The 24109-nt window shown below is 42.9% G+C and overlaps 1 long non-coding RNA gene across 2 annotated transcripts in view; it reads right to left on the minus strand.

Annotated features, from left to right (window-relative positions):
• Positions 1-24109, minus strand: part of LOC134344254 (uncharacterized) — a 132702-nt gene that overhangs the window by 57176 nt on the left and 51417 nt on the right. For both annotated transcript variants that reach the window (XR_010017402.1, XR_010017401.1), the window contains exon 2: positions 6034-6153. This is a non-coding gene — a long non-coding RNA (uncharacterized LOC134344254). The remainder of the gene's footprint in view (positions 1-6033; positions 6154-24109) is intronic.

Genomic DNA, 24109 nt, shown 5'->3' on the forward strand with positions numbered 1-24109 from the left:
GGGCGTCCCTTTAGAATGGAGATGAGGAGGAATTCCTTTAGCTGGAGAGAGGCAAATCTGTGAAATTTGTTGCCATGGGCAGCTGTGGGGACCAACTTATTGGATGTGTTTAAGGCAGAGATTGATAGATTTCTGATTAGTCAGAACACGAAGATACACAGGGAGAAGGCAAGAGATTGGTGCTGAGAGAGAAATGGATTAGTCATGATGAAATGAGCAGATTTGATGGGCCAAATGGTCTAATTCATCTCTTATACCTTTTGATCTTACGGTCTTTCTCCTCTTCCCCCCCCACCCCTAGAGACAAATATTTTTCTCCCTTCTCACTTATTAATCTGGTCAGTTTCCACATATATTCAATACTCTGATACTATCTGCTGATCTTGGCCTTCAATTATAGATAGTCTCTACCTCTGCATCCTGCCTCCATGCTTGAATAGCAGCCCAACTGGCCCCTATCCACCATTACCAGTCCTTCAGTGGTGTTTCATTTGTGAGCCAGTGACTGCCATCTGAGCAAGGTGGTCAAAAATCCATTGATCTGACGGCCTTTCCTCAAACTGCTACAGCCTCTCTAGCCTGATGACATACGGTTTCCTGTATGACAGCTGCCTCCATTCGATTTAATTAAGCTTTAACCTTGAAAAGACAGAGGAGAGCCTGCTTTTATATAAACGAACATCAAATCACAGTTCTGTGAAAGTTTGACTGTGGCACAGATGACAAATAGCAAAGAGAAATCATCTGACACTGATACGCTGGTTATGCTACCAGGTTCACAAATAATGAGTCAAATGTCAGAGTTTCTCAGCAACTGCATTGCTACAGTTATCTTGGTAGACAGGCAGTGTTGTTTAAAGGCAGAAAACTTAGGCAACTTAATTTAGCTAGAATACCCAACTTCATCTTCCACACAAAATACCTATCCCACACAATGTGACGTGGGCACTGTAAATCATCCAAGCTTCTGAATATAAATATACCACTTTAGGCAGAAAAATAAAACCAGATGCTGAAATTGTGAAATGAGTAACCTAAGGGTGGACTTTACAAAAAGCGAGATATGTGGGGTTTGAAAGGATATTTAATTTGTTTTCTATCTGGTGGTGGCTACCACTGCATGATTCTGATGTGTATGGTCATGCGCTTTGGTAGAAGGGATAAGGACAATAGACTATTTTCTAAACAAGGAGAAAATTCAGAAATTGGCAGCGTTAAGGGTCTTGGGAGTCCTACTACAGGATTCCCTAAAGGTTAACTTGCAGGTTGAGTCAGTAGTAAGGAAGGCAAGTACAATGCTAGCACTCATTTCAGGAGGACTAGAATATAAAAATAAGGATGTCATACTGAAACTTTATAAGGCATTGGTCAGACTACGTTTGGAGTATTTTGAGCAGCTTTGGATCCCATTTCTAAGAAAGCATGTATGGGCATTGGAGAGGGTTCAGAGGAGATTTACAAGAATGACCTTGGGAATGAAAAGGCTAATGTACGAGAAGTGTTTGATGGTTCCAAGCCCATGCTTGCTAGAGTTTAGCAGAGTGAGGGGGATATCACTGAAACCTACCAACTATTAAAAGGCCTAGATAGAGTGGATGTGGAGAAGATGTTTCCAATATTGGGCGTGAATACAACCAGAGGGGACAGCCTCAGAATAGAAGGCATCCCTTTGGAACAGAGCTGAAGATGAATTTCTTTAGGCAGTGGTGGAAAATCTGGGAAATTCAAAGCCATAAATGGCTATGGAGGCCAAGTGATTGGGTATATTTGAAGCAAGTCTGATTGGTTCTTGATTATGTAGTTAATTAGATCAGCAAATTTGCAGATGACACCAAGATTGGGGGTGTAGTGGACAGTGAGAAAGGCTATCATGACTTGCAACAGCTGAAAAAATGGGCTGAAAATAGTAAATGGAATTTAATGCAGGCAAGTGCAAGATTTTGCACTTCGGTAGAACCAACTAAGGTAGGTCTTTCACAATGAATGGTAGAGCACTGAGGAGTGTAGTAGAACATAGGGATCTGGGAATATAGGTCCACAGTTCGTTGAAAGTGATGTCATAGGTAGATAGGGAGGTAAAGAGAACTTTTGCCTCATTGGTCTTCATAAATCAATGTATTGAGTATGGAAGATAGAATGTTATGTTGAAGTTCTATAAGACATTAGTGAGAGCTAATTAGGAGTATTGTATGCAGTTTTGGTCACCGACCTACAGGAAAGATTCGAGATACAGTGTGAAGTCGGCCATTCCAGCCACTCTGCCCACTAACCCCCCCCCAATTTTAATGCTAGCCCAATCGCAAGACAATTTACAATTAGCAATTAACCCATTAGGTCTGTGGACAGTGGGAGGAAACAGAGCCCGGAGGAAACCCTATGCAGTCACGGGGAGAACATACAAATTCCTTAGAAGCAGCAATGGGAATTGAACCCGGGTCACCCGCACTGCAAAGCGTTGTGCAAACCTACACTGCCGTGCCACCCAAAGCTGTAAGCAAGGTTGAAAGAGTGCTGAGAAAATTTACAAGGATGTTGCCAGGTCTGGAGGACCCAAGTTACAAGGAAAGATTGAATAGGTTAGGACTGTATTCTTTAGAACATAGGAGATTGAGAGGCAATTCAGTAGAGCTATACAAAATTATGAGGGGTATAGACAAGGTAAATGCAAGCAGGCTTTTTCGACTGTGTCGGATGGGACTACAAACAGGTCATGGGTTAAGGGTGAAAGATTAAAAGTTTAAGGGGAACATGACGGGAAACTTCTTCGCTCAGAGGATTATGAGAGTGTGGAATGAGTTGCCAGCACAAGCGGTCCATGCGAGTTTGATTTCAACGTTTAAGAGAAGTTCAGATAGGTATATGGATAGTAGGGGTATGGAGGGCTCTGGTCTCAGTGCAGGTTGATAAGAGTAGGCAGTTTAAATGGTTTTAGCATGGACTAGATAGGCCAAAGGTCCTGTTTCTATACTGCACTTTGCTAAGACTCTACAAGGATGTCAATGGTTATGGGAAGAAAGCAGGAGAATGGGGTTGGGTAGGAAATGAATCAGCCGTGACCAAATGATGGAGCAGACTCGATGGGCCATAAAACCTAATTGAGCTCCTATGCCCTTTTGTCTTATAACCTTTTTGTAGATGAGAGACATTCCTTGTAATATGTCATTGTTAGCCTTTTCTCTGAAATATGTGCAGAAAAAAATGCTAGCTCAAGTTATAAAATCAGATGAACACCAGATTTATTAATACAAAGTGTCAGGTGACTCTTCACTTTCCTATCTTTTGTAACCTATTGTGATAGTTCTGTCAAATCCTTCTCAACTCTTTTATTATTTCAGTTGCAGTACTCCAGTGGGTTGCTTTAGAGTAACAGCTTGCATGAAACTCATCAGGCAAACAAAGCTGCAACATCCTTCATTATCCATATATAGGTATGATTGGTTCTTGTTGATCATTTACTTCAAATTTGACATGTTCTTGTGAACAACCTTCCTGACAGCATCAAGGAATGGATTTGCAGCCCTTCAACCCATAGGCCCCACTGATTACAATTCATGGATGCAGACGTTGTCAGCAAGCACAGCTCTTAATACCCATCCAAGCTTGCCAGCCATTTGTTCCGAAATTAAAATATTGAGTAATTTCAGAAGGCCACTGTGCAAAACCTCTTTGCCACCCTTTATGGATCTGAATTCCCAGATACCTTTATTCTACCACACTTCTCAGTGCACTGTGCATGTCCTAGCACCTTGGTTTTTTTGTATTTTCACTCCATTTAGAAAATAGGGAACACTTTCATTCCTTCTATCCAAGTGCATGACCAAACACTTCCCGACAATCTATTCCATCTGCCATTTCTTTGCCATTCCCCTAAACCAAGTCCTTTTTTAGCCTCTCTACTTCCCAAAACTACCTTCCCCTCCACCCATCTTCACTTCGTCCCCAAACTTTGCAACAAAGCCTTTAATTCCATTATCCAAACACAGACCCCCAGTGGAATACCACTGGTCACCGGCAGCCATTATTCCCACTCTTTGCCTCCGGCCAATCAGCCACTGGTTTATCCACGCTAGAATCTTTCCTGTAATACTATGGGCTCGTAGCTTGTTAAGCAGCCTCATAGTTGGCACCTTGTCAAAGGCCTTCTGAAAATCCAAGTACAAAATGTCAACCAATTCTCCTTTGTCTATCTTGCTTGTTATTTCTTCAAAGACCAACAGATATGTCAGACAAAATTTTCCCTCGAGGAAGCCATGCTAACTATGGCCTATTTTATCATGTGCTTCCAAGTACCCTGAGACCTCATCCTTATTATTAAATGATTCCAATATCTTCCCAACCACTGAGGTCAGACTAACTGTCCTATAATTTCCTTTCTTCGGCCTCTCTCCCTTCTTGAAGAGTGGAGTGACATTTGCAATTTTCTGGTCTTCCAAAACCATTCCAGAATCTAACTACTATTGTAACTTTGCCCTTTTGGCATACATTTTCTATCTCCCATTGTAGTTTGCAGGCCACGTCCTTACTTCAGCTTTGGGGGGTGGAGGGTGGTTTGTGTACAATGTCCATCAGGAAACATTTCCCCCTTGCAGTTCCTCAGCTCTATCCACAATGATTTAACACCTTCCGACTCTATGTCACCCTATTCGATTTTGTATTTTTGCCAACAGAAGCCACTCCTGTCCTGTTAATCTCTCCCAATCTATCATGTCCAAAACGACAGCACCCTGGAATCCTGAGCTGCCAGTTCTGCCCCTCCTGCAACCAAGTCTCACTAAGGCCTACAATGTCATAATTCCACTTGCGGATCCATGCTGAGCTCAGCTGTTTACAGACAATGTAATGCCTTATGTACAATAGATGCAACTCAAAACATTATTCCCATCATGCGCAACATTCTGATTCCCGCTTTTCTCTGTAGGTTTAACATCTTCCCCACAACCACTCCTATCTGCCCTGACACTGGTCGTCATCCTCCTCCAACTCGAGATTAAAATCCCAGAAGAGCAATAGTAACCCTTCTTGCAAGAATATCAGTCTCCTTATGCCTACACAATAGGGTACCACGGTAGTGTAGCAGTTAGCATGATGCCATTACAGCTTAGGGCAGAGTTCAGAGTCCCATCTGACATCATCTGTATATGGAATGCATGGGTTTTCTCATACCCCACCAATACATATCAACATATAGAAAGACATGAATGGAGAAAAATGCCAATTCTTTCCAAATAATCAAATCTATTAAATAGAATATAACTCTGAGGATATAACAATACCATAAACTGTTTCAAAAGGACAAAGTTTTTGTCAATAACAGATTCAATTAAATTTATTATGGCTACATTTATCTTAAAGCATTCTTTGTATTGATTATATAGTGTCTGCTTGTTTTGCTGCATTGTAACAGACTGATAAATTGATATTAATTACTTGACCTTATCAACATGTCACAGTGGGCAAACATGCATGTTTTGTTAGTACATTTAATGAATATGCTTCAAATTTTACCTACTATCATTAAATCTGGTTGGTTAATTAAAATCAAAGTAAATGTCTGAATTCAGTATCATAATATAGAAATTTGACGCAAATGCATTCAAAGCTTAGAATAATATTGCAAAAATAAGTTGAAATACATATTCAAATCAAGTAAAACAAATTTATAGACTTCCATTTCAATAATGGCTACCCTCCATGATTAGTAGTTCTCAAGGGATTAATACTCAAAAGAAACAATGAACTGTCCAGTCATTACAACTTTTCTTTGATGCCATTAAATGTAACACTGAAAAGACAAACAGCATTTTAATTATATTGAGTTCTGAGTCTCAGTTTCAACAATTAATTAATGTTTTTTATCCAGCTCCTTTACTAACAATTGCATGAATTGTTTTCATTCAGTTTGGCATGTTTTCAAAATGGTGATCATTTTCCAAGTGTGTTCCATTGTCAGGAGATCATATTCATAAATGAAGTGTTGGCTCTTTAATCTTTACTTGGCAAATAACCTATCTGCACATTTGCTTTATTACTTACTAATATAACTTCTGTAATCAATAGCATGCCCATCTAGGTTGTGTTCCTTTGGAAAGGATATCCAATAGGTCTACTGAAGACACAGCGAATCCTTGGGAAAGTAAATATTTGGTTTCAAGCCTACAGGAGAGAGAAATGCATGATAAATACTTGATGCTGAGATACATCCTACACAGGGACACAATTACTACTGTAACCTGGGGTGGTTTGGATCTTCCAACATCAGACATTCACAGCCAGGTGACCCAGCCAGGGATGATCAGGCCCCGGCTTGTGCCCCGGCAGCAATTATCCACAGGTCACACCTCTTGATACATAGCCATCTGGAGGCTTGCTCAGCAGCCTCTGTGACGGTCCTGATGACTCTTTTCTTTGCAGACCCCGTAGTACCAAGGAGAGAGCAAGTTCTGCACAGCAATCACTCACCATAACTTCTACACCCCACCACCGTCTCAGGCACTGCTCCACCAGCTTGTGGTATTTGGCTTTCTTACGCTCAAATACCCCACCTATCCTATCTTCCCAAGCAAATGTCAGTTCCACCACGACCACTACTTTGAGGTTTCTCATAGAATGACCATGGTAGGCCTCAGTGATGATGATGCAATGAAGTCAGGGAACTTTAAAATTGCTTGTCAAGATCGACTTTCAGTTTCCAGTCAGACGCTCTGGTATGCAAGCCTGCTGGTGATCTGGGCTGAGGTATGGTAGGTCTCCAGCTTTGACAAAAACTACGAGCTTTCTGGATGGGTGGGGGTGCCTACTGTTCTTAATGGCCGAGGAGATACTTTCTGTCACTGCTTCCAGCACCTGGTCATGGCACCAGCAGCCTTCTCCCAAGGATTTTGGGCAGCTGCTCAGGATATGTTCCAGTGCCCCTCTGTCAGGGCAGAGAGGACACGATAGTGCCCCACTTTTGACCCAAGCACAGAGGCTCGTGGGCAGGACATTGTACACAGCCTGGATCATGAACTCCATGCACTGGGGTTCTGCCTGTCAGATGCTGGACCAGGAGATAGTCTGCTTCAGCACACCCTCACCTTGTCCAACCTCCCCCTGCCCCATTCCCACCATCCTGGTGGGACACACTGCCTCAGTAGTTTCACTCCTCTTCCTGGAGTTTACATCTGTCCCTGCCCTGGGCGTTGTTGAAGCAGGTTGACGAGAAGCTGCCCAGTCCCGCCTGACCAGACACCTCAGTCCTTGTGCCTCGCGTGTGACTCAGCCATCTCCTCCGCATCCTTGGCCTTCCACTTCCTGCCCGTACAGACCTCTTGCATTTACAATATTCCTGAAAGTAACAAAAACATCAGCAAGGCCGACTGTACTGCAATAAGGAATTCATCTTGAAATGCTCATGGAAAGTGACACACAAAGCCAACATTTTCCAAGTTACGATCAAACGTTTCTGAGATTCAGTGTAATAGTCTTACTCAGCTGAGCCTTCAAAGTGAGAGAGTCCTACTGTTAGTATAAAGGGCAATGGAGTATGCCAGCCATAAACATGCCGTGGGCGCCACGGTATCGCAGCGGTTAGCACGACACTATTACAGCTCAAGACGGAGCTCAGAGTTCGATTCCGATGCTGTCTGTTAGGATTCTCTGTGCACCCTCCCTGTGGAATGTGTGGTTTTTCCCTGGGCGCTCTGGTTTCATTCCACAGTCCAAAGATGTAGCAGGCAGGTTAATCAGTCATTGTAAATTGTCCTGTGATTAGGTTAGGGTTCATCAGGGTTATTGGAGGCTGCTGGAATAGCATGGCTCGACGGGCCTGAAGATGTATTGCTAATAAAATAAATAAACAAATAACCTTACGCCAAAGAACTTCCTCCCGAGGATAGAATATACCCAACAGGTGCTCAACACTAGAGAAAATAAAAATAGGCTCTCAGTTAAACAAAGGGAAGGATTTCTTGTTCACACGGATGTGTTGCATTGGTAGTAATTTAGTATATGCTATCTTTGAAGTTAAAATTCAACCAACTAAAGAAATCACCCAGGGAGCTCAAGTTCTTGGGGCTATACCGCATCATGTGACATTAATACAAGCCAGACAGGCAGGGCCAAGACAAACACCCTTTAATTGTGGCTGGCAGCCATAAAAAAACCCTTTTAACTAGCTCTTCAGTGGAATAGAAAACTTCAGAGATGTTTCAGAGAGAAAAGGACAAAATATGGGCAAAAGAGGCAACTGAACGTTCCAGGTTGTGCTGTTTATCCTGGCTATGTTGCAAGAGGAAATTGAAGAAAAAAAGTAACAAGTCAAAAGTGCAAACCAAATAAAGTTGGGAATTTCAACTATTCTAATATAATCTGGGATAGTACCCTAATAAATATTAAAAAGGGAACAATTTTCTGTAAATGCATTTGACAGAGCTTGGTTTAATAAGTGCATATAAGCCCAATATGCACTAGTGGGTACTAGATCTAGTTTTGGGCATGAACGGAGGTAAGTGGAAATGGGAGAGCGTTCCAGGGCAGTTAGCAAAGTTCAAATAGATTTATTGTGGTTATTCAAGAGGATTATATAGGTGCCAGATCCAACAGTTAAGTCCTTTGTGATGTTGGTGAGGATTTTCACGGCTCCTGATGGCAAATGCCATCATGTGATCTCCACATTTAGCTAATATCACTGGTCTTCAAGTACCCACTGGTCTAATGTGACTGATGGTGTATGCTTTCTTCATAATTGCTCTTACATGCTGGGCCCAGTACAGGTCCTGTGAAATTATAACACCGAGGAATTTAAAGTTGCTGGCCCTCTTAACCTTTGATCCCCTGATGAGGACTGGCTTACGGAGTTCTGCTTTCCTCCTGAAGTCAATACAGATTTCTCCCGCCATCCGAAGGTACAGTGTTCCTATGAAACGGTTCGTAAGCTGAAATGTTGTAAAGCAAAGAAGCAATTACCATTTATTTATATGGGAAAAATTTGTGAGCGTTCGCAGACCCAAAAATAACCTACCAAATCATGCCAAATAACACATAACACCTAAAGTAACGTATAATAAAAGCAGGAATGATATGATAAATACACAGCCTATATAAAGTAGAAATACTTCTCTACAACAATTGCCTGCACTGTACTCCATAGCGAAAATCTCACGCAAGCGCTCTCAGCAGGAAGGCTCTCTCCAGTAACCTTTAAGCTATGAAGTTGCCAAATCATACCAAATAACACATAAAAATACACAGCCTATATAAAGTAGAAATAATGTATGTACTGTGTCATATCACTTACAGGAATCTGGAAGACAGCGCTGAGGACACTGATGATGGTGTCTTGGGCTGAGTCGGAGGTTAGGGTGGTGCAGGGGCCCCCACCCTCCGGGCAAGGAACCGATACCGATCCGCAAAGCATGGAGGGGTCCAGCGGTGGCCAGGATGCACCCAGCACAACCTTAAGAAAAAAGCCGAAATAAACAAGCTAATTAATTAGGTGCTGCCCGGCACGTAAATGTTGGCCCAGATCAGAGGCGAGGCAATCTGCAATCGCCTCTGATCTGGGCCAACAATTACGTGCCGGGCAGCACCAAGTTAATTAGCATGTTTATTTTGACTTTTTTTTCTTAAAGACGTGCTGGGTGCGTCCCAGCTACCGTTGCATTCTCTGCGAATCGGTATCTGTCTGCGGCCCGGGGGATGGGGTGGTGGGACACCGGGGTGTCATCTCATCGCCGATCAGGGCAGGCAGGTTATCTTCCATGTCTGCCTGCCTCGATGTCGAAGGTCGAGGTTCATCGTCTGCTGTGGCTGATGTGGAAGGCTTGAAAAACGACAGTATGCTTGACTGCTAGCCTCACACATTTTTCTATCATACAGTTCTTTGTAAACCATCTTGCAAATATGCCCTAAACCAAGGTACCCTTTCAAAACTAAAGTCGTACTTTATCATTGCAGTGAAAATTTCATGTAGTTGCCTCACGATCAGTTCCTGGACGACTTCACTTTCAGTCTGTTCGCTACTGCATTCGGTTTTGATTGTTATCCTTTCCTCTTCCTATTGCATCAGCTCTCCATCTATCAGTTCTTGATCATGGGATGCCAAAACCTCTTCAACATCATCTTCGTCAACTTCCACAAGCCAAACTCACTTTGTCCTTGCTTCGTTCACCACGATCGAAACGCTTAATTATGTCCAGTTTTACGCTAAGTGTAACACCCTTATGAGCTCTTTCAGGCTTTTCCAATACCTTAGAACACATCTTGCTAACAGATGCTCACAGGCACGTGTTTAAGCAATGTCGGCTAGAATGCCATTCTGAATCCGGGGGAGAGCGGCTGCTCGGGGTGCGCACTGCCTCTTATCGCGCGCTGATTTTATTTCGCACACTGCTTTTTTCGTAACAGTGAAAACACCTTCTGTTAGCGAAAACAGGGAACTAATGTAGGTCTTTCGTAACAGTGAGGTTTCATAAAGCGAACGTTCGAAAAGCGGGGGACACCTGTAATCAACTCCTTGGTTTTTCTGACATGGAGTGGGAGGTTGTTGTTATGGCACCACTCAGCTAGATTTTCCAATCTCCCTTCTACACGCTGATTCATCACCACCTTTGTTTCGGCCAATGACAGTAGTGTCGTCAGCAAACTTAAATATTGCATTGGAGTGGTGCTTACTCTACACTTCAGACTGTGTGCCTGAGTATGGCAAAAAAAGGTAAAGTGGGGAGCAAGTGTGAGAGGAAAAAGCTGTAGTGGTACAAGAAAGTAAGGAGAGGAAGAATTGAACGAATGGGATGGTTGCACTGAGGGCCCTTGGATAAAATGATCATCTTCCATGCTGTATTAATAGATATAAAGGAAGATGCAAAAAAAATCTAAGCACTGCAAATTAAAGAATTGCAAGACATGTTCAGTGAGTACCTTAGAATGTGCTTGGAAATAGAACTGGACAAGCACTACCGTCTATGAGGAAGGCTCACAATAGCATATCAGAATTGGGGTTGCCTCTTTTCTGGAGAAAGGAGACCAATGCATTGCTGGAACCTTGAACCATATGAAACTCTGCATGAAGCCCACAAAATCAGATGAGAGAACTATTAACAACATGGTTCAACTGACATTCGGTTATCTCTGCCTAGCCTTAAGGAACTATGCTGTCTTTTAGGGCAAAAATCAAAAAAGGGCCACTTTTCAACATAATTGTATAAGGGCTAGGAATGTTGTCAAAGCAAGCCTGAAGGCTTTGTGTGTCAATGCAAGCAGCATTCGTAACAAGGTGGATGAATTGAATGTGCAGATAGTTATTAATAAATATGATATAGTTGGGATCACAGAGACATGGCTCCAGGGTGACCAAGGATGGGAGCTCGACATTCAGGGATATTCAATATTCAGGAGAGATAGACATGAAAGAAAAGGGGGGGGTGGCATTGCTGGTTAGAGAGGAGATTAACGCAATAGAAAGGAAAGACATTAGCCGGGAGAATGTGGAATCGATATGGGTAGAGCTGCATAACACTAAGGGGCAGAAAACGCTGGTGCGAGTTGTGTACAGGCCACCTAATAGTAGTAGTGAGGTTGGGGATGGCATTAAACAGGAAATTAGAAATACGTGCAATAAAGGAACAGCAGTTATAATGGGTGACTTCAATCTACATATAGATTGGGTGAACTAAATTGGTAAGGGTGTTGAGGAAGAGCATTTTGTGGAATGTATGTGGGATAGTTTTCTGAACCAACTAGACAGCAGGCCATTCTAGACTGGGTATTGAGCAATGAGGAAGGGTTAGTTAGCAATCTTGTCGTGCGAGGCCCCTTGGGTAAGAGTGACCATAATATGGTGGAACTCTTCATTAAGATGGAGAGTGACATAGCTAATTCAGAAACAAAGGTTCTGAACTTAAAGAATGGTAACTTTGATGGTATGAGACGTGAATTAGCTAAGATAGACTGGCAAATGATACTTAAAGGGTTGATGGTGGATATGCAATGGCAAGCATTTAAGATCACATGGATGGACTACAACAATTGTTCATCCCAGTTTGGCAAAAGAATAAACCAGGGAAGGTAGTGCACCCATGGCTGACAAGGGAAGTTAGGGATAGTAGCAATTCCAAAGAAGAAACATACAAATTAGCCAGAAAAAGTGGCACACCTGAGGACTGGGAGAAATTCAGAGTCCAGCAGAGGAGGACAAAGGGCTTAATTAGGAAAGGGAAAAAAGATTATGAGAGAATGCTGGCAGGGAACATAAAAACTGACTGTAGAAGCTTTTATAGATATGTGAAAAGAAAAGGATTGGTTAAGACAAATGTAGCTCCCTTACAGCCAGAAACAGGTGAATTGATCATGGGGAACAAGGACATGGCAGACCAATTGAATAACTACTTTGGTTCTGACTTCACTAAGGGGGACATAAATAATCTTCTGGAAATAGTAGGGGACCGGGTGTCTAGTGAGATGGAGGAACTGAGGAAAATACATGTTAGTAGGGAAGTGGTGTTAGGTAAATTGAAGGGATTAAAGGCAGATAAATTCCCAGGGCCAGATGGTCTGCATCCCAGAGTGCTTAAGGAAGTAGCCCAAGAAATAGTGGATGCTTTGGTGATAATTTTTCAAAACTCTTTAGATTCTGGATTAGTTCCTAAGGATTGGAAGGTGGTTAATGTAACCCCGCTTTTTTAAAAAAGGAGAGAGAAACTGGGGAATTATAGACTGGTAAGCCTGACATCGGTAGTGGGGAAAATGCTAGAGTCAGTTATCAAAGATGTAATAACAGTACATTTGGAAAGCGGTAAAATCATCGGACAAAATTAGCATGGATTTGTGAAAGGAAAATCATGTCTTACGAATCTCAGAATTTTTTGAGGATGTAACTAGTAGAGTGGATAGGGGAGAACCAGTGGATGAGGTATATTTGGATTTTCAAAAAGCTTTTGACAAGGTCCCACACAGGATATTAGTGTGCAAACTTAAAGCACACGGTATTGGGGGTATGGTATTGATGTGGATAGAGAATTGGTTGGCGGACAGGAAGCAAAGAGTGGGAATAAACGGGACCTTTTCAGAATGGCAGGCAGTGACTAGTGGGGTACCGCAAGGCTCAGTGCTGGGACCCCAGTTGTTTACAATATATATTAATGACTTAGACGAGGGAATTAAATGAAGCATCTCCAAGTTTGCGGATGACGCGAAGCAGAGCGGTGGAGTTAGCTGTGAGGAGGAAGCTAAAAGGATGCAGGGTGACTTCGATAGGTTAGGTGAGTGGGCAAATTCATGGCAGATGCAATTTAATGTGGATAAATGTGAGGTTATCCACTTTGGTGGCAAGAACAGGAAAACAGATTATTATCTGAATGTGGCCAATTAGGAAAAAGGGATGTGAAATGAGACCTGGGTGTCAATGTACACCAGTCATTGAAAGTAGGTATGCAGGTACAGCAGGCGGTGAAAAAGGCGAATGGTATGCTGGCATTCATAGCAAGAGGATTCGAGTACAGGAACAGGGAGGTGCTACTGCAGTTGTACAAGGTCTTGGTGAGACCACACCTGGAGTATTGTGTGCAGTTTTGGTCCCCTAATCTGAGGAAAGATATTTTTGCCATAGAGGGAGTACAAAGAAGGTTCACCAGATTGATTCCTGGGATGGCAGGACTTTCATATGATGAAAGACTGGATCGACTAGGCTTATACGCGCTGGAATTTAGAAAATTGAGGGGAGATCTTATTGAAACGTATAAAATTCTAAAGGCATTGGACAGGCTAGATGCAGGAAGATTGTTCCCGATGTTGGGGAAGTCCAGGACGAGGGGTCACAGTTTAAGGATAAAGGGGATGCATTTTAGGACCGAGATGAGGAAAAACTTCTTCAAACAGAGAGTGGTGAATGATAAATTGAGCCAGTACTTCACACCAGGAATGTTCCTTTAAACCAAAGCTGTCCGGCCAATAGATCAGAGAGGGGAGATGCTGATTCTGCATGTTGATATCTAGAAACAGTTGTTGGGGTCTGAGAATATTAAGGTGGTCAAGTCCCCAAGCACTAATAGGATCTATCCCAAGTTATTGGGAAAGGCACAAGAGGAGAATGCTGCAGCCTTGACAGTGATCTTTGTATCCTTAGCTGTGGTAAACTATATATATGTTGTAACTGGGTTAACTGTCTGGACACGCCCCTCTGCTGACTGCCCGTGGCTCCTCCCACAGATCCCTGAATAAAGGTGATTTCACCTTTGCTCCTCCCCCTCAGTCCAGGGCAGACACTCAGCATGCTGGAGGTCACATTTTACTGCGAATAAAAGCCTTTCAATATTTACCCTACTTCAGTCTTTTGGAATAATTGAAGGTGCTTCATTAGCCACAGGCAAGGTCACAGAGGTGGAGAATAACCAATATAGTTCCTGTTTAAAAATGGACAGTAGAAACAAACCAGAAAATTATAGGCTGGTAAACCTTACATTAAAAGTATGAAATTATTGTTTTTTTTTGGGATAGGATCTGACCTGATCCTATGCCTGAACTGAAAAACTGACTTTTTCAATTTAGTCAGGACGGCTTAGCGCAGGGAGCAGGGAGTGTCATGTCTTACAAACTGAGTTTATTTTTAGGGAGGTGAAAAAAAGATGATTGATGAGGGTAGGGCAGCAGATGTTGTCTGCATAGACTCCAGTAAAGCTTTCAACAAGGTCCATTGTGTAGCCTGATCCAATGATGAAGACAAATGGAGATTTGATAGATTCCATGGGCTTGGCCATATTAGACAGAAGAGTGGGGAAGCCATTTTTTCCTGACTGGAGGTCTCTGAGCAGTGGTGTTCAAGGATTTGGATTTGTTTCTGATTTAGATAAAGAGGTGGATGGGCTGATTAATAAATTGGCATGCAACACAAATTGGTGGAGTTGTGCATAATGAGGTAGATTGTCAAAGGATTCTACAAGGATCAATTGAATTGTAGGCAGATAAATTGTTGGTAGGTGAATTGGTCATTGTAAATTGCCGTGATTAGGCTCAGATTAAATCGAGGGAGGGGGTGGGTTTGCTGGGTGGCATGGCTTTACGGGGCCCTGTATCTCAGTAAATAAAAAGTGGGGAAGTTATATTGCAGCTGTACAAAATGTATGTTAGGTCACATTTGGAGTATTACATGGTCACTGACTTACAGGAAGAATGAGGATTTGGAGGGTGCAGAGGGTTTACCAGGATGGACCCTGCACTAGAGAACGAGCGATAACAGAGATGCACTAATTCGCGCTGGTTTCCCTTTTGCGCCAGAGGCTGATCGGTGACCCAACAGAAGTATACCAAATTAAGAAGCATGGAGTAGGTAGTCTTTTTCCCCAGCATACAAATGATACAGGTGAGGGGGGCAATTTTTAAAGACATACTATTTGTGCACAGAGATGCTTTGAATGGGCTTCCACGAGTTAGTGACAGGGAGAGAAACAAAGGGAGTGAAGGGATACAGACCTTGTGCAGACAGATGGGTTAGTTAAAAATTTGTTTGGTTGGCACAGATATTTATGGGCTAAAGGGCCTTTTCATATGCAGTATGGTTCAATAGACAGTTCTATGGATGGTGCATGTTTTGCAAGCTGTCATTTTCTGTGCAAATGAAATATCTAATGATATAGCAACCATGCCCTTTGTAGAATGTATTCTATTTTCAGTCAGGTAACTTTAGTTACACTGCTCTTGTTCTGCTGCTTACCCTGATCAACACCGCTGTCTCAGTATAAAGGATGAGAACTCAAGGAAATGCAAAGAAAACACCGTTTTATCTTAACAAAAATACATCCATGCACTTCACCTTCACATACACAATAATATCCCAGTCAGTAGAAAAATGTCTCATCGGCACTGCTTTACTTGTTTATGTTCTCACTACTAACAGGTTGGCTTATCTCTTGCATTTGTAATCACTTCCTTCAGGGCATTCAGCTCCTGGTGAGCTGAATTGGTAAAAATAGAAAGGGTCTCTTTTATTCTTGTGTAACCGGTAATTCCATTGCCCAATAGTGTTATCTTGTTCTAAGGGAGAGATTTCACAGATATCATCGTCATTAAGAGCAGTGATGCACCAATCATCCACCTTATTTACAGAATTTCCACTCATATTCCCCTGAAGCTTTTCACCTTTCACCCTTAACCCACAATCTCTGGTTGTAGTCCCATCCAACCTCAGTGGAAAAGTATAGATTGCATTTACCCAGTCTATACCCCTCAATTTTAAATACCTCTATCAAATCTCCTCTCAATCTTATACATTCTAAGGAATAAAGTCTTAACCCATTTGATCTTTCCTATTCAATCTTTCCTTAATAACTCAGGTTCTCCAGACTGCAATCCTTGTGAATTTTCTTTCTACTCTTTCAACCTTCTTTACATTGTTCCTGTAAGTAGGTGACCAAAATTGCACAATATTCCAAATTAGGCCTCAATGTCTTGTATAACTTCAATGTAACATTGCATCTCCTGTACTTAATACATTGACTTATGAAGGACAATGTGTCAAAAGCTTTATGACCCTAACATTGATGCCATTTTCAATGAATTATGAACCTGTATTCCCAGGTCCCTTTGTTCTACCACATTCCTCAGTGCCCTACCTTCACTGTGTAAGACCTACCCTGGTTGGTCCTACCAAGGTGCAAAACCTCACACTTGCCTGTATTAAATTCATCTGCCATTTTCAGTCCATTTTTCCAGCTGATGCAAATCTCTCTGCAAGCCACAATAACTACCGGTGCTGTCCAACAAAACCCCTAATCTTGGTGGCACCCGCAAATTTGCTGGTGCCATTAACCACAACATCCAGATCATTAATATTGCTGACAAACAATGAACCAACACCAATCCAAGGCACAGTACAAGTCACAGGGCTCCAGAGAGGCAAGCATCTACTACCAGTCACTGGCTTCTCCCAAAAAGCCAAGGTCTAATTCAATTTACTGCCTCATATCGAAGGCTGAGCAATTGAAACTCTTGATTAACCTCCCTTGCAGGACCTTGTCAAATGACTTGAAGTCCATGCAGACAACATCCACCACCTTCCTGCTAATTTCCTCAAACTTTGCAAGATTGGTTAGACACGACTTACCATGCATGGAGCCATGCAGACGACAAGACCATTAGACACGAGAGCAGAATTAGGCCATTTGGCCCTTCATGTGTGTTCTATCAGTTCATCATGTAATCCATTTTCCTATCAGCCCCAGTCTCTTGCAATCCCCCTTGATGCCCTGACCAATCAAAAAATCTATCTACCTCTGCCTTAAATATACATAAAATCTTAACCTCCACAGCAGTCTCGGGCAGTGAATACAAGACACACCAGTCTCTGGCTGAAGGAATTCCTCCTCATCTGTTCTAAAAAAGTGCCCCTCTATTCTGAGGCTGTACCCTCTGGTCTTAGACTCATCTAAAGGATGATCATCTCCTTATCCACTATGAGAAGATTCACCATTCAATAGATTTCAATCTGTTAAGACCTCATGCTTCTGAATTCTAGTGAATACTGGCCCAGAGCAATCAAATACTCTTCATATGACACGCTGTTCAATCCAGGAATCATTTATGAATCTCCTTTTTACCCTTTCCAGTTTCAGCAAAACCATTCTAAGATAATGGGCCTAGAACTGCTCAATACTCCAAGTGAGGCCTCAGTGTTTTATAAATCTCAATATTACATTCTAGTCCTCTTGAAACGAATGCCAAGATTGCTTATACCATCCTCACCACAGACTCAACCTGTAAGCAGCCCTTTACGGAATCCTGCATAAGGACTCCAAAGTTCCTTTGTGACTCAGTTTCTTGTATTTCTCACCATTTAGAAAATAGTCAACCTCTTCATTTCTTCTACGAAAGTGCATGTCTACATCTGCCACTTCTTTGCCCATCCTTCTGTAGGCCCTCTACTTCCTCAAAACTATCTGCCTCTCCACCCATCTCTGTATCATCTGTAAAATTAGCAACAAAGCCATCAATTTCATCATCCTAATCATTGACATACAACAAAAAGAGTCAGTCCCAACAGACCCCTGTGGAACACCACTAGTCACCAGCAGCCAACCAGGAAAGGGCCCTTTATTTGCACACTTTGCCTCCTGCTAATCAGCCACTGCTGTATCCATGCTAGGAATCTTTCCTGGAATACTATGGGCTTGTAACATAAGCAGCGTCATGCGTGGCTCTTTGACAAAGGCCTTATGAAAATCCAAGTACACATCAACGAATTCTCATTCATCTATCCAGCTTGTCATTTCTTCAAATACCTGCAGATTTGTCAAGTGAGATTTTTCCTTGAAACCATGCTGACTACTGCCCATTTTATCATGTGCCTCCAAGTACCCTGAGACCTCATCCTTAATAATCAACTCCAACATCTTCCCAACCACTGAGGTCAAATTAACTGGCCCATAATTTCCCTTTCTTCTGCCTCTCTCCCTTCTTGGAGGGGTGATATTTGCAATTTTCCAGTATTCCAGAACCATTCCAGCATCTAGTGATTCTTGAAAGATTATTAATGCCTCCACAATCTCTTCAGCCTCCTCCTTCAGAACTGTAGGGTGTATACCATCTGGTCCAGGTGACTCATCTACCTTCAGACCTTCCAGGTTCCCCAAGACTTTCTCCCTAGTAATGGCAATTCCACACACATCATAACCCTGGACCCCCGGAACTTCCACCATACTGCTAGTGTCTTTAAGTGAAGACTGATGCAAATTACCTAATTTGCCCACCATTTCCTTGTCCCCCATTATTCTGATATGTACTCTCACCTCCTTTACGCTTTATGTACCTGAAGTTGGTTTTGGCAATGGCAATTCTTCTTTTTATTTCTACTTTACTTCTAGCATCTTGTGATATAAAGCTACCAAGGTAATTAAAGCTGGTCTTTTGTTCAATCTCTTGGTTACTGATGTACAATTGGCAGTTGGGAGCATCCTGCTGTTTTGAGTAACACACATAAAAGTTGCTGGTGAACGCAGCAGGCCAGGCAGCATCTGTAGGAAGAGGTACAGTCCACGTTTCGGGCCGAGACCCTTCGGCAGGACTAACTGAAAGAAGAGCTAGTAAGAGATTTGGAAGTGGGGGGGGGGGAGATCCAAAATGATAGGAGAAGACAGGAGGGGGAGGGATGGAGCCAAGAGCTGGACAGTTGATTGGCAAAAGGGATATGAGAGGATCATGGGACAGGCGGCCTAGGGAGAAAGAAAGAAAAGGGGGAGGGGGAAGCCCAGAGGATGGGCAAAGGGGAGAGGGAGGGGGAGGGGAAGTATGTATATAAATAAATAAATGGATGGGGTACGAGGGGGAGGTGGGGCATTAGCGGAAGTTTAAGAAGTCAATGTTCATGCCATCAGGTTGGAGGCTACCCAGACAGAATTTGCCAATCAACTGTCCAGCTCTTAGCTCCATCCATCCCCCTCCTGTCTTCTCCTATCATTTTGGATCTCCCCCTCCCCCTCCCACTTTCAAATCTTTTACTACCTATTCTTTCAATTAGTCCTGACGAAGAGTCTCAGCCCGAAACATCGACCGTACCTCTTCCTATAGATGCTGCCTGGCCTGCTGCGTTCACCAGCAACTTTTATGTGTGTTGCTTGAAATTCTAGCATCTGCAGATTTCCTCATGTCTGCTGTTTTGCTATTACCATAAGGCCTATAATATAAAGCCTAAAAATTTGGTTACAGCAAGGATCATTGAAAAGCAACCATTTTAAAAATTCAAACTAAGGTAGTAAAAGTCAAACATTTCCAGTTTTGCAGCCACCAGCAGTGATGATAAAAATTGGATTGCAACATCTCATTTTTAACTTTCACTGTATTAAAATTTAATAGGAGTAGATATAGAATTTCCTGGTAATTATCCACTTGAAGGCTATCAGAAACTTGCTTCATTTGTGCAGCCATTTTGTAAGTGTTGCTAACTAATCCTTTCAACTGAATCATAGAATCCATCAGCAGCATTCTTGTCTAGTGATAGTTTGAATGTGGTCTCTGGTGTATTTGGAATCATTTGTGACACAAACAGAAGAGGTGGTTTTAATATAGCTTCAATACTCTCATGAGGAATTCCAGAGAGCATAAAATAGCATTGAAGAAATCATGCAAAACTTTATTATCAATTTACTCCAGATGGGCCTTCCATAAGTCAGTAACCACAGCTGCGTTTAACAGTCAGATTCTCCTGTCAATCAGAAAACAATACTGCGTGATCACATCTTTGGAGATTTAAAACAAAATCTGTTCCATTCACAAAACAAGTTGTAACCACTTCATTTTAAGAATGAACACAAACCAAATGGCAATACAGTACGTCAAACAAACATACCCCATCAAGTCTGACAGCACACAAAATGCTGGAGGAAGTCAGCAGGCCAGGCAGCATCTATGAAAAAAGTATAGTCGATGTTTTGGCCCGAAACCCTTCAGCAGGACTCTACCTTGAATGTCAACTGAATTCCCCCTCCCCCCCACCCCCAACCCCAGTAGATGCTGCCTTGCCTGCTGTGTGCCTCCAGCATATTGTGTGTTGCTCGGATTTCCAGCGCCTGCAGATTTTCTCTTGTAGGTGATCAAGTGTGACAAAGCTGCGATGTGTTAGAACCGCGAACTGCAACGCCTTCCACGTAGACAAGATGTGGCAGTTTGTCGGCATTATTGAAATTGTAGTGGTATGCTGCAATGGGATGAGAGTCTGAGGTCAGGGCTGTACCATGCAAGCATAGCTCCTGCTATGACATTCCACTGAGCCAGAGTTACAGCACTGAACTGGCCCTTCTGGCCCAACTAGCTATGCCTCCCAACAACTCATCCATTTAAATCCTAGCCTACTCACAGGGCAATTTAGTGACCAATTAACCAGTACAATTTTGGACTGTGGGAGGAAACCCATGCGTTCATGGGAAGAATGTACACTCTCCTGAGAGGACACCAGAATTGAATTCCAAACTCTGGCACTCAAACTGTAATGAAGTTGCACTAACTGCTACGCTGCTATGACACACAGATATAGAATTACCTAGTAATTACATAGATACAGATTATAGATTTGGTTTTAAAATTCTAGCTCCTGTAGTTTTTGGATTTGCACTGAGCTGATCTTACATCCTTTACATCACATACATGACAATCAGAACTGGAGATTTTCCAGAGCACTGCAGCAAACTCAAAGTGAAAAAGACAGATCGTCTGGCAGTACTCTTACGCCGATGGCAAGACTGTTCATTGAATTTGAACACAACGATGATAAAACTCAGATTCTGTATGTTCAGTAGAATTACTCCTGATTCTTAAGACTGCCACTGTCAGTGAGGGCACTGGCAGTGGACCCAAAAGCAAGACACAGACACTGAAGTACAAGGAACAGGACTTGACTAGAGTAGGGATGTGATAGGATACAGACAAGGAGCAGGGACAAGAACACAGACTTGGGCTAGGACATGGACAAGACAGGGAACTGGACAAGGAACTATGCACTAGGAGCCTGGGCTTGGGCTCCAAGCCAGACACTGGACAAGGACCCAGAACCTGGGTCTTGCCTCAGGCTCGGACCCCAGAACCAGGCAAGGACATGACATGACTACAGGACAGGACGTGGCTGGGGTCTAGAGTCTTCAGGTCGCAGGCTGGGGTCTGGGATCTTGGAATGCAGAGTCTGATAACTCGGAAGCTGGAGCTTAGAGACAGACTGGAAACTGTACATCAACAGAGAGCCGGGACTTAGCCTTCGAAAAGCCGGGACTCATCTTTAACACAACACTAACATGAGACTGGACAGAACATAGACATAGACCCGGCACTCATCCATAGACAAGCCGGGACTCAACTTTATCTCCACACCAAGGTGGGGCAGGTCCACCTGTTGGGTAATGGCAGAACAGCCGGACTTACCCAACAGAGGCAAGGACAAGACAGATCCCCCCCACAGGGCAAGGGCAAAACGGCCTGATTTACCCCACGGAGGCAAGGACAAGAAGAGACAAACACCAAAGAACAGACAGTTCCATCTCTGCTCTGGGGAAGCTCCAAGTCTCAGTTTGGCCAGCAACCTCAGCTGGCTACGGAAACAGCCAGATCCCTACCTAGCTCAGAGTGGCTGACAGCTACTCAGCTGGCCCGGGAAAGAGCCAAATCCATATTGCAAAGATGGCTCCAACTACTGACAACAAGGCTCCATGAAGTGATGGTTCTCTAATGCAGCCTAAAGATGGCAAGTGGCCGCTCTAACCTTCCACCAGCAGGTTGCTCCCAGGGAATCTTGACAAGACAAACCAACAGCCCACAGTTGACCCCAAGGCCACTTATATTCCAAGCCCCAAGACGGGAATCAGGTGCCTATGATTAACTCAACCAAACGAGCGACAGCTGGAAGACCTGGAGTCCCAAGTCCACAGACCGGACCATGACAGCCACGCTGCATCTTTGCACCCACACACAGGATCACAGACTTAGAAGGGCTAAACGAAACTAGGAGTTTTATTAACAAAACAGTTGAACTTAAGTCTTGGAGAACTCAGCCAGAACTACACTAAGCAAGGATCAAGGCAACCTAGCAAATGAGGGGTTAACACTGCCCCTTTAAACACATTCCAGAGCACGAAACAATCTGCCCAGCTGATAAAACCCTCGAATTACAAGCTAACAATTAACATTCTAATGAGAAAAAAAAAGTCCAAGGATACAGTACTTAATTGGACATCTGCAAAGTCTCAGAATTAGAAGTAATCAAGAACAGTTGCAGCTTAAATATAAACACGAGAAGACCCAACAATAACAAAAACCCAAAGCGCAACAATACAGATAGTCATAAAATGCAGAGAATACAAAACAAACATCAAAAATCTCAGAGCCCTCAATAATCTACCAACAGCCAGAGGTTGTGACAGAACCAGGTCGTGGCAGCCCAGGATTATGTAGGTATAAATACAAACATTTGTAGAATTCTGAAACAATGTCAGGATCCAAAATATTCCTGGAAGGAACCCAACACCATTCCTCTGGACCACATCCTTCCCAGACTACCAAGTATTGTAGTTTTCTCCTTAATTTCCAGGAATTAAGCAGTTTGCAGATGTAGACAGTTTTGCCATCTATGACCCTTGGGATGGGGGTGATGGTGGGGGTGGCTTTGGAATCAGGACCAAGGGGCTGCAATGCAAAAGTTTCAGTTGAAATATGACAGGTGAGATGAATCCTCAGAACAGGGAAGATGTAACTTCTTTGTTACCAGGTTAATTTTCCTAGTGATTTTAAAGGGACTGATAAAGTGAGGGGGTAGTTTCTGCTAGTTTGAATGGATGATATTTAGTTGAAAGACAGACCTGCTGACCAATATTGAAAGAGGGACCCAGCCTGTGCTTTCTGTTGGCCTTGTCCTGTTGCCAGGCTGATCTCTTTGGTCTTGAGCTAACTTTGTTGGCACTTATGAACAAATTGTTCAGCTGAAGGGACCCCAACCTCTGCCTCCTGATCAGAAAAGAATGGAGCCCAAAACGCACACTGACATTTGAAAGGAGTCATACCCAATGATGAATGTTGAAGGGCATTGTGGGCCAGACTAAATGGTCACTCCAAGAGGGTAGATTACTGGATACTCATCAGCGAAGGGTTCTGTCAAGGTCCTGGTTCGTCCTCTCAGTCTGTCCATTACTCTGAGGATAGAACCAAGAAAAGCCTCGAGGTAGCCCCAATCAACTTGTAAAATGCTTGCAGAATTCAGGCAAGTTGGGGACCTCTGTCTGAAACAATACCAGTAGGGAAACTATGTATACAGAAATCCTGCTGCATGAGAATTTCTGTGTTCTCTCAGGTAGCATGGTTAAAGGAATGAATCAGCAAACTTATCGACCCCAACTGAAATAGTGGCAAGGAATGTGATGGACCAGCAGACCCTCAGGCATATCAGGATCCATAGACATTGTTAAATCATGCAACCTAATAATCAACTAAAGCCATTAGGGAAAAAAAACACAAGCTGGGGTTACTGAGAAAGCTACAGTGGAACATATTATATACAAATGTAATTATCCTAGCAGAAAGGGCACATCTGAGAGGAGATTTGACAGAGGTATACAAAATAAAGAGAGGTATAGATAGGGTAAATGCCACTAGGCTTTTTCTTTTTTTTGTG

This window comes from Mobula hypostoma, chromosome 3, assembly GCF_963921235.1.
Source record: "Mobula hypostoma chromosome 3, sMobHyp1.1, whole genome shotgun sequence".
Taxonomy (NCBI): domain Eukaryota; kingdom Metazoa; phylum Chordata; class Chondrichthyes; order Myliobatiformes; family Myliobatidae; genus Mobula; species Mobula hypostoma.